The sequence below is a fragment of the Salvelinus sp. IW2-2015 genome, linkage group LG20, assembly GCF_002910315.2.
Source record: "Salvelinus sp. IW2-2015 linkage group LG20, ASM291031v2, whole genome shotgun sequence".
NCBI lineage: Eukaryota > Metazoa > Chordata > Actinopteri > Salmoniformes > Salmonidae > Salvelinus > Salvelinus sp. IW2-2015.
The window spans coordinates 67,895,586-67,905,199 of NC_036860.1; the positions used below are offsets into that span (position 1 = coordinate 67,895,586).

A 9,614-nucleotide genomic window follows, 5' to 3' on the forward strand; every position below is an offset into this window, starting at 1 on the left:
GTACCTCATCCCCATAGTACTACTTACCCTCTTGCTCTTTTGCACCCCAGTATCTCTACTTGATCATCATTATCTGCACATATATCACTCCAGTACTAATGCTAAATTGTAATAATTTATGCCTCTATGGCCTATTTATTGCCTATCTCCCTACTCTTCTTCATTTGCACACACTGTACATATATTTTTCTATTGTGTTATTGACTGTACGTTTGTTTATGTGTAACTCTGTGTTGTTTTTGTCGCACTGCTTTGCTTCATCTTGGCCAGGTCGCAGTTGTGAATGAGAACTTGTTCTCAACTGGCCTACTTGGTTGAATAAAGGTGAAATAAAATAAATTACCAAATTTTCCTGTCCTGCTAAGCTTTCAAAATGTAACGAGTACTTTTGAGTGTCAGTGAAAATGTATGGAGTAAAAAGTACATAATTTTCTTTAGGAATATAGTGAAGTAAAAGTAAAAATAGAAAGTATAGATACCCCAAAAAACTACTTAGTAGTACTTTCAAGTACTTTTACTTAAGTACTTTTATGCCACTGCTAATACAGACCATAAGAACATGTTAACTTCAATATGCAATTCAAAAGAGTAAAACAAATAATGACATATTGGAGCCATATCATGAATAATGACAGATATATTATAGTAACATCAACTAAATGAAGATTTTAGCTGTATGAAATACAATGCAAGACACAGCATTCATCTGAACCAATAGCAACACATTTACAAAAGCATGAACTGACACGTTCTATATTACAGTTGGCAAGTCAGTACACACCCCTGGAGTACAGTATGACACACCAGAGGTGTTACAGTTCTATTGTAGAATACAACAAACCAATGGTGCAACAATTCAATATTCCCTTAATGGAGGGTACAAGAGCAAATATGCATATAATGGAGTGTACAGAACATTAAGGACCATCAGAACAGCCTCAATTCGTCAGGGCATGGACTCTACAAGGTGTCCAAAGCGTTCCACAGGGATGCTGGCCCATGTTGACTCCCAATGCTTCCTAAAGTTGTGTCAAGTTGACTGGATGTCCTTTGGGTGGTGGACCATGCTTGGTACACACATGTTGAGCGTGAAAAACCCAGCAGTGTTGCAGTTCTTGACACTCAAACCGGTGTACCTGGTACCTACTACCATACCCCGTTCAAAGGCACTTCCGGCTTGCCCCATTAAATCTTTTGTCTTGCCCATTCACCCTCTGAATGGCACCCATACACAATCCATGTCTCAAAAATCTTTCTTTAACCCGTCTCCTCCCCTTCATCTACACTGATTGAAGTGGATTTAACAATTGACATCAATAAGGGATCATAGCTTTAACCTGGATTCACCTGGTTGGTCTATGTCATGGAAAGAGCATGTTTTCCTAATGCATATCATCTCTTCAAACATGTGTATTTCTAAATCAAAGTCTTGGGTCAATCTGTTGACCAACAACAGTCTTACAATCAAATCCAGAATTACCTGAAAGGCCTTGAATTGACCAGGAGGAGTCACAAGAAAATAAGGTTGAGGAAAAATCTTCAAAACACAGACACTCACTGTCAAAGAGCAGACACTCACTGACAAAACATTTTGAAAATAGCATAAACATTTCCATAGGACAAAATATAGTGAAACCCCTGACGACGCCAGGAAGATAGTGCACAACAACAAGTCCAAGACAAGACACATAAAGAACAACACCAAAGATAAGCACTGATTTCATAAAAACTCCCAAATATAAAAAATATATAAAAATCAGAACCATTTGGCAGATAAGAGGATTCATCTCTTCCTACRTCTGAAAGCACACTTGTTTACTGACAGCCCAGCTATCTTTGAGTAGAACACAGAGAGTATGAGGGTTAGCATTCTGCTAAGACCCTAGACTGTCTGTCCTGAGAGTTATCACTAGTCCCTCAGTCATTTCAAAACGGCACACGYTCAGTCTGGTAACAAAGACATGCATCAACCTCTTATTGCTTCACAAATTTAGTCCAACTCTGCCAAAGACCGCCATAGTTTAATCTCAATTAGAATCAGTCTGTTAGGAATGATTGTTCAAAACGCAAATACAGGCTACAGCTAGCTAATGCTAACACGAAAGCGGTTTCAGCATCACGAAGCCTACAGCGGATAGATCTGAATGAAAGCCGTGAATTGCTAAAAAAAAATAAACAGGAAAAAATTAAACATTGTCTGTGTGTGAGTCAATAGAATGTCAACAGATTTTTTTAAATCCTAAACACTGATCTGTTAACAGAGTCTTTACTTCACAGCTTTCCATCCTCCAGATACTGTCCATACTTCACAGTGCTCTCTCTCATACTGTTTTATATATGTGAGAGACTGCTGGGAACCCTAGGAAGATCTCTCAGTTCAGACAGTGATGATTGTGAAAGTGAGGTCTGACAGAGCATAGGTACTAACCGGTTATCTCTTAAAAAATACAAGTCGATRTGCAAGGCCTGTCTAATGAGACATCTACAGCTCAACTATCAGTCAGCTATTTTACTTTTGATAAAGTTCCAAAGCAGTCAAAACRCAAAGAAAATCAAATCATTTTTTCAAAATACACCAATCACCGAATTGCATCTGCAAACATCACAAAAAGAGAAAATATATTGATTGTTTRTAGATCAGTTCTCCACTGATAGGTTTCAGTCAGAGAAATGTCTTCAGCTGAACAATAACAATGCACACCACCCTACATAGTGAGATTAGCACTGACTGTAATGTAACCAAAGGGAAGTGGTGCTTTAAGGACAGCTGCTCCTAGTCAGTGTCCGTGCAGTGTGATTCAGTGCTTGTGGCTGTGCGTGGGACGGGTGCTGTTCTGTGCACGTCTGATCTTGTGCAGTTTTCCGGGTCAGCCTGTGGTCAGACAGCGGTCACATGCAGTCGACCACGTTGCTGGAGCCCTGGCCCACGTCTCTGATCTGGCTGATGTGAGTGGAACAGACGGCCACTCCTGCACCGGCCCGGCAGTGAGAGACAGACCCCACCAGCTCCCATCTGAGGAACACACAGTCAGACCAGGTGGTTATGTATTATGATAAAGTGTCAGTTAACTCACCAGACCTAAAACTAAAAAAAGACTAGACCCTCTTTAAGTAGAAAACAGTTGCTCATCTGTGCTAGAGCCTTGAGCATACCAGACCTGGGTGAAATACTTGGTGTGCTTGTTTAAACTTACACAGTACAACCTCTTCCTTGAACCTGAACAGTAACCCCGCTCTCTCTCTCTCTCCGTGTCTCACCTGTTCATACGGGGGTCGAAGGCCTCCACTGTGTTAAGATAAATGTTCCCGTTGTGACCACCGACTGCGAACACTCGACCCATGACCGTGGCCACGCCCACTCCGCCTCGGGGCGTGGTCAGYTCAGAGACGTAGTTCCATCGGGAAAGACGGGGGTCCAAACGTTCCACAGAACTCAGCGGGGAGTTGTCATCAAAACCGCCTGACGGAAGATGGGAGTTCAGTAACACATTCGGTGGAGCCACGACTAACAAACTATGAATCAGCAATTTCAGAGTTGAAGGCTTGTACACATCGTGTCGCGAATAAAGTAAGTTGTGTACATACTGTAGGATAACGGCTCAWTCAGTACAAGACGTGATATGAATAGCATAACCCGGTCAGTGAAGCAGCACGCAGCAGGCAATAAAGATCCACACCTCTGCCCAGCAAGGTCAAATGCTTATGGTAGACTAAGATAATCAGTAGCTTAACCTCCTCCACAAACACAGCAATGCTGACTCATGTCAACTAGGATCTGCTAAAAGTCAGGCCAGAGCTGTGAAACAGCCTTAGAGGACTCTACAAATTCAGCTGATAACATCACCCCACCCTTACGGATCCCTTTTAATCAGTAACCAACTTGACAAAACATGAACTTTTCTCTTTTCTGTCTCATGTTTACAAGCTAACCCCTTGTGTGAAAAGCATGTGACCCATGTTAAATAGCAGCCAGTAGAATGGGTAAACACTGATAGGAAATACAACATGACAGTGATATGTGGTTGTCTCACCTCGTTTATTTGAATTCACTTACTGTAAGTCACTCACATCTTCTAAATCAGTGTTTCCCAAACCAGGTCCCGGGGACCCCAAGGAGTGCACGTTTTGGGTTTGGCCCTAGCACTACACAGCCGATTCAAATAATCAACTCATCATTAAGCTTTGATTGTTTGAATCAGCTGTGTAGTGCTGGAGCAAAAACCATTACGTGCCCCCCCTGGGGTCCCCGGGACCTGGTTTGGGAAACACTGTTGTAAATGATTAACATGTCAATTCAGTAGTATTGTGCTGTGTTCTTACCCACGACATAGAGGCACCCGTTCAGCTCACTGACTCCGTTCCCTGCTCGTCTCTGGCCCATCTCCCTGACCTCTGTCCACTTGTTGAGGTGGGGGTCAAACCTCTCCACACTGGACAGAGAGGCCACGCCGTCGTTACCTCCCACAGCGTACACATGACTCTGACAGGACAGGAGAGGGTTAAACAAGTGATTCTCCGTGCTTGAAGTGGACTGAATTAGGTGCTGCTACTCATTTTTGGGTGTTGGAACTAAGCCGATATAAAAAGAGGCTCAGCAATTCAAGAAGTACAACATTTGAGGTGTGTTCCTGTTACCGACAGGAAAGGTCTGATGATTATTGCCCACGGACATGGTCGGACTTCAATGACACAAACAGCACAGGGAATAAAATCTCTTTACTGAATGGTATAAATGGTTGTAAAATAATCTTCTGTGAGGAGGGTAATGTCACCTGTTGAGTGTTAAAATTAAGTTTCTCCATTCACAGCCATTAAACTCTTAACTGTTTCAATGTCTACCAATACAGTGCCCTTCTTTGAGAGACATTGGAAAACCTCCCTGGTCTTTGCGGGGGGGTAAAACCTCCCTGGTATTTGCGGGGGGGGGGGGGGGGGKAAAACCYCCCTGGTCCCAGTGAGATTCCCAGAGGGAGTCTGTGCAACTTATTATGTGACTTGTTAAGCACATTTTTACTCCTGAACTTATTTAGGCTTTCCATAACCAAGGGGTTGAATACTTATTGACTCAAGACATTTAAACTTTTAATTTTTCATTAATTAAAAAAAAAAATCTCAAAACATAAATCCCCTTGGACATTATGGGGTGTTTGTGTGCAGGCCAGTGACACAACACCTCAAATTCAGGCTATAACACAACGAAATGTGGAAAAAGTCAAGGGGTGTGAATACTTTCAAAAGGCTCTGTATAATACTGTATGTTCAGTGCAGCCATGTATCCATGCTGTTCTTACCCCTAAGGCCACAGAGCCCACCCCTCCTCTGGGTGTGTTCATGGACGCCACAGCAGTCCAGCGGTCGCTCTCGATATCGTATCTCTCCACGTCGTTGAAGCACGAGTTGTCATCTAGACCTCCGATGGCGTAGATAGGACCTCCCAGTGCTGCCAGAGCTATGCCCCTTCTACACACATACAAGACAGCATTGACAATAGGGCAGTATATCAGAGTGAGTATAATTAGGAATCTTTATGGACGGCTGTAAAACAACATTTCTAAAACAAAACTCATATTAGAGAATTGGCTTTTTTTCCCCCTCCCCAGACATGACATACCTCTTCGTGTTCATGGAAGCCTTCATCATCCACTTGTTAGTGAGRGGATCAAACATCTCCATGTTACCCAGGTGTTCACTGCCATCATGGCCCCCTACTGCATACACTTTACCTGAGGACACCAGAGCAACGATAGGACTACCGAGACCATAGACAACTTACAACCTGACATTTACTAAATATGGTCCTGAGACCACAAAGAGGGAATTAGTCAAATAAAAATTAGCCCTGGACACGGTGGCACGTCTGGCCCTTAAATGTACACGGAGAGCTAACTTGAATATGTCAATCTCTTCTAGCTCAAAATAGAGGATTGACTTCATCACTACTGTAAGAAGTATTGACATGTTGAATGCACCGAGCTGTCTGTTTAAACTACTAGCACACAGCTCAGACACCCATGCATACCCCACAAGGTCTCTTCACAGTCCAGAACAGACTATGGGAGGCACACAGTACTACATAGAGCCATGACTACATGGAACTCTATTCCACATCAAGTAACTCATGCCAGCAGTAAAATCTGATTTAAAAAACAGATTAAAAAAACATATGGAACAGTGGGACTGTGAAGAGACAAATGCATTTACACACACAATAATATATGCACTATACTAAGGCTGTCCACGACAAGGGCTGTCCCCAAACAAAACAATATTTGTAGACCGAGTCATCTGTTCCAAACGATTGGTCGACATTTTAAAACGTATATTTTTCCATATATAGATGTTGAATAAAATCAACTATATGTGTAGGCCACTGAGCTTGTCTGATGCTTTAAGCACCGCGATTAAAAAGGAAGACACACAAATGACTAAAGAGGGAGCCAGAGATCAATATGGCCTTAACAGATCAATATAGTCTAACCAGAAGAAGACAACCTGTTCCAGACCCTTCTCCCGTTGCTGCTGGCCTTCGTAGCAGCCATTACGCTCCTGAAGTTGCCTGGTAATAGGCTACACCAGCGGTCGGCAAMCTTTTTCCACGTGGAGTGCTAAGTTATCGTACCATTTTTACTGATCTGAGTGCCCGTTATGATTTTCAAATGCACAATTTCGTGGATCAGTTTCATTTAATTTATAATAAAAAGTCTTCATATCTCAAAATCAGATGTTATGTGGTTAATCAAAATTCTATGAAAATAATACAAATATAAAAATAAAATATAATATAAAAAATAATATCCTATAAATCACATTGGCTACACATGGCCTGTCTACAAGGAACTTGAAACATTGTATCAACTATTAACTTGGTCTGGCCCAGTGCTAGCAAACTTGCAACATTGTATAAAACATTTCCTTCCCGAGTTTCCTGCACAAGTGAGGTCCAGACATACAGACACAGCTGTAGGCTATTTGCACAAGGGATAAGAAGTAATCAGGTAGGCCTATTTTATGACGTTTTCACCAAATCAAAGCATGACATTTTTTCCCCTTCATGCCAAGTGGTTATCGAAATGGAGAGAGCTGGAAAGATTTTTTAAATAGACTAYGTTGAGGAACTATTGTCATTCTCAATGGATGTAAAAACAGACTTTGTTTACTTGCTGTTGGAGGTGAAGAAAAAATTACTTTGAGAAGTTCCACAGTGATGGTGAGTTAAGCCAATCAGAAACAGTATCAGATCCCCAAATGGGCAGATYTATAAATCAGGTGATCTGTAAGCCTACATTTGAGCGCAGGYCAGGTAGCCTAGRCCWGCTTCTATGCGTAATCAGGTGCACRTCCTTACTCCACATTGACAGGAGCGMCACAAACAAAAGACAATGAATAAATTGACACCTCGTAAATGGAATGAAATAAACACAAACGTTTTTCTCACAAATGTATCCTAGGTTGTGCGCTCTGCAGGAAACGTGTCCAATCAGACAATGACAACGGTATGACTGTAATAACAACACACYGAATGCATTAACAGGAATGACAGTAACAAACATTGTAATTAGAAATGATGGTAATTAACAGTAAATGTACTACTGGTGATACTGGTGTGTCATCCCTGCGGCCTCCACAATGGATTAGTCCACTCAGACAGGCCTCTGCAATGGATTAGTCCACTCAGACAGGCCTCCGCAATGGATTAGTCCACTCAGACAGGCCTCTGCAATGGATTAGTCCACTCAGACAGGCCTCCGCAATGGATTAGTCCACTCAGACAGGACTCCACAATGGATTAGTCCACTCAGACAGGACTCCACAATGGTTCGTAAATATATAGAAATTAAGATTTTTCCTTTATCATGTTCTGCAGTGCCTCAACGCTATCACATAGCTGATTGACAATTAGTTGGACAAGCTGCCAGTCTGTTACCTGCAGTGTGTTCCTAGGTGTTGTCCTGACAGAATACTCAAAGTCCGGACAACCTTGTTGCTAAGGTGCAGTGATAGTTCTGGCCTCATCCAGCAAGATCTCTGCAGCTCAGGTTCCCTCTGATCATCTCCTCTTTGGCCACCGTGGCGTCAGGAAGTCTACTGAGGCAGGGGGAGACGCACCTACAGGAGTATGGATACACAGCACAGCACACAGTCAACACGCACAGCACACAGTCAACACGCACAGCACACAGTCAACACGCACTGCACAGCACACAGTACACACACTGCACAGCACACAGTCAACACACACTGCACATCACACAGTCAACACACACAGCACACAGTCGACACGCACTGCACAGCACAGTCAACACACACTGCACATCACACAGTCAACACGCACACACACAGTCAACACGCACAGCACACAGTCAACACGCACTGCACAGCATACAGTCAACACACACTGCACATCACACAGTCAACACACACTGCACAGCACACAGTCAACGCACACAGTCAACGCACACAGTCAACACGCACAGCACACAGTCGACACGCACAGCACACAGTCAACACACACTGCACAGCACACAGTCACACCACACTGCACATCACACAGTCAACACACACAGCACACAGTCAACACACACTGCACACAGTCAACACGCACTGCACAGCACCACAGTCAACACGCACAGCACACAGTCAACACACACTGCACAGCACACAGTCAACACGCACAGCACACAGTCAACACACACTGCACACAGTCAACACGCACTGCACACAGTCAATCACACAGACACAAGTCAACAACACCACATGCACACAGTCAACACACACTGCACAGCACCACAGTCAACACACACTGCACAGCACACAGTCAACACACACTGCCTACAGTCACACACACCACTGCACACAGTCAACACGCACTGCCACAGCACCACAGTCAACACACACTGCACAGCACACAGTCAACACGCACAGCACACAGTCGACACGCACAGCACACAGTCAACACGCACTGCACAGCACACAGTCAACACGCACTGCACAGCACACAGTCAACACACACTGCACAGCACACAGTCAACACACACTGCACATCACACAGTCAACACACACAGCACCACAGTCAACACACACTGCGCACAGTCAACACGCACTGCACAGCACACAGTCAACACACACTGCACAGCACACAGTCAACACACACTGCACAGCACACAGTCAACGCACACAGTCAACACACACTGTACACAGTCAACACGCACAGCACATAGTCAACACGCACAGCACACATCAACACGCACAGCACACAGTCAACACGCACTGCACACAGCAACACACACAGCACACAGTCAACACACACTGCACACAGTCAACACACACAGCACACAGGGGTCATAAACATTAACACAGAAGCATCTGTCCTGCAGGCAGCCGGACACAAAACACAGCACAGAGTCAAACACTACAACACACACACACACACACACACACAGTCAAAACACTACACACAGTCACACAGTGTCAAACCACTACACACACACACACACACACAGTCACACACTACACAACACACAGATCAAACACACAGTCACACATCACAGTCAAACACACAGTCACACAACGTCACACACTACACAACACACAGTCTAACACACACACACAGTCAA

At 43.8% G+C, this 9,614-nt stretch overlaps 1 pseudogene; it reads right to left on the reverse strand.

Moving 5' to 3' along the window:
- Positions 1–619: 619 nt before the first annotated feature.
- The window catches only part of LOC111981268 (kelch-like protein 8), an 18,724-nt pseudogene continuing 9,729 nt past the window's right edge, over positions 620–9,614 (reverse strand).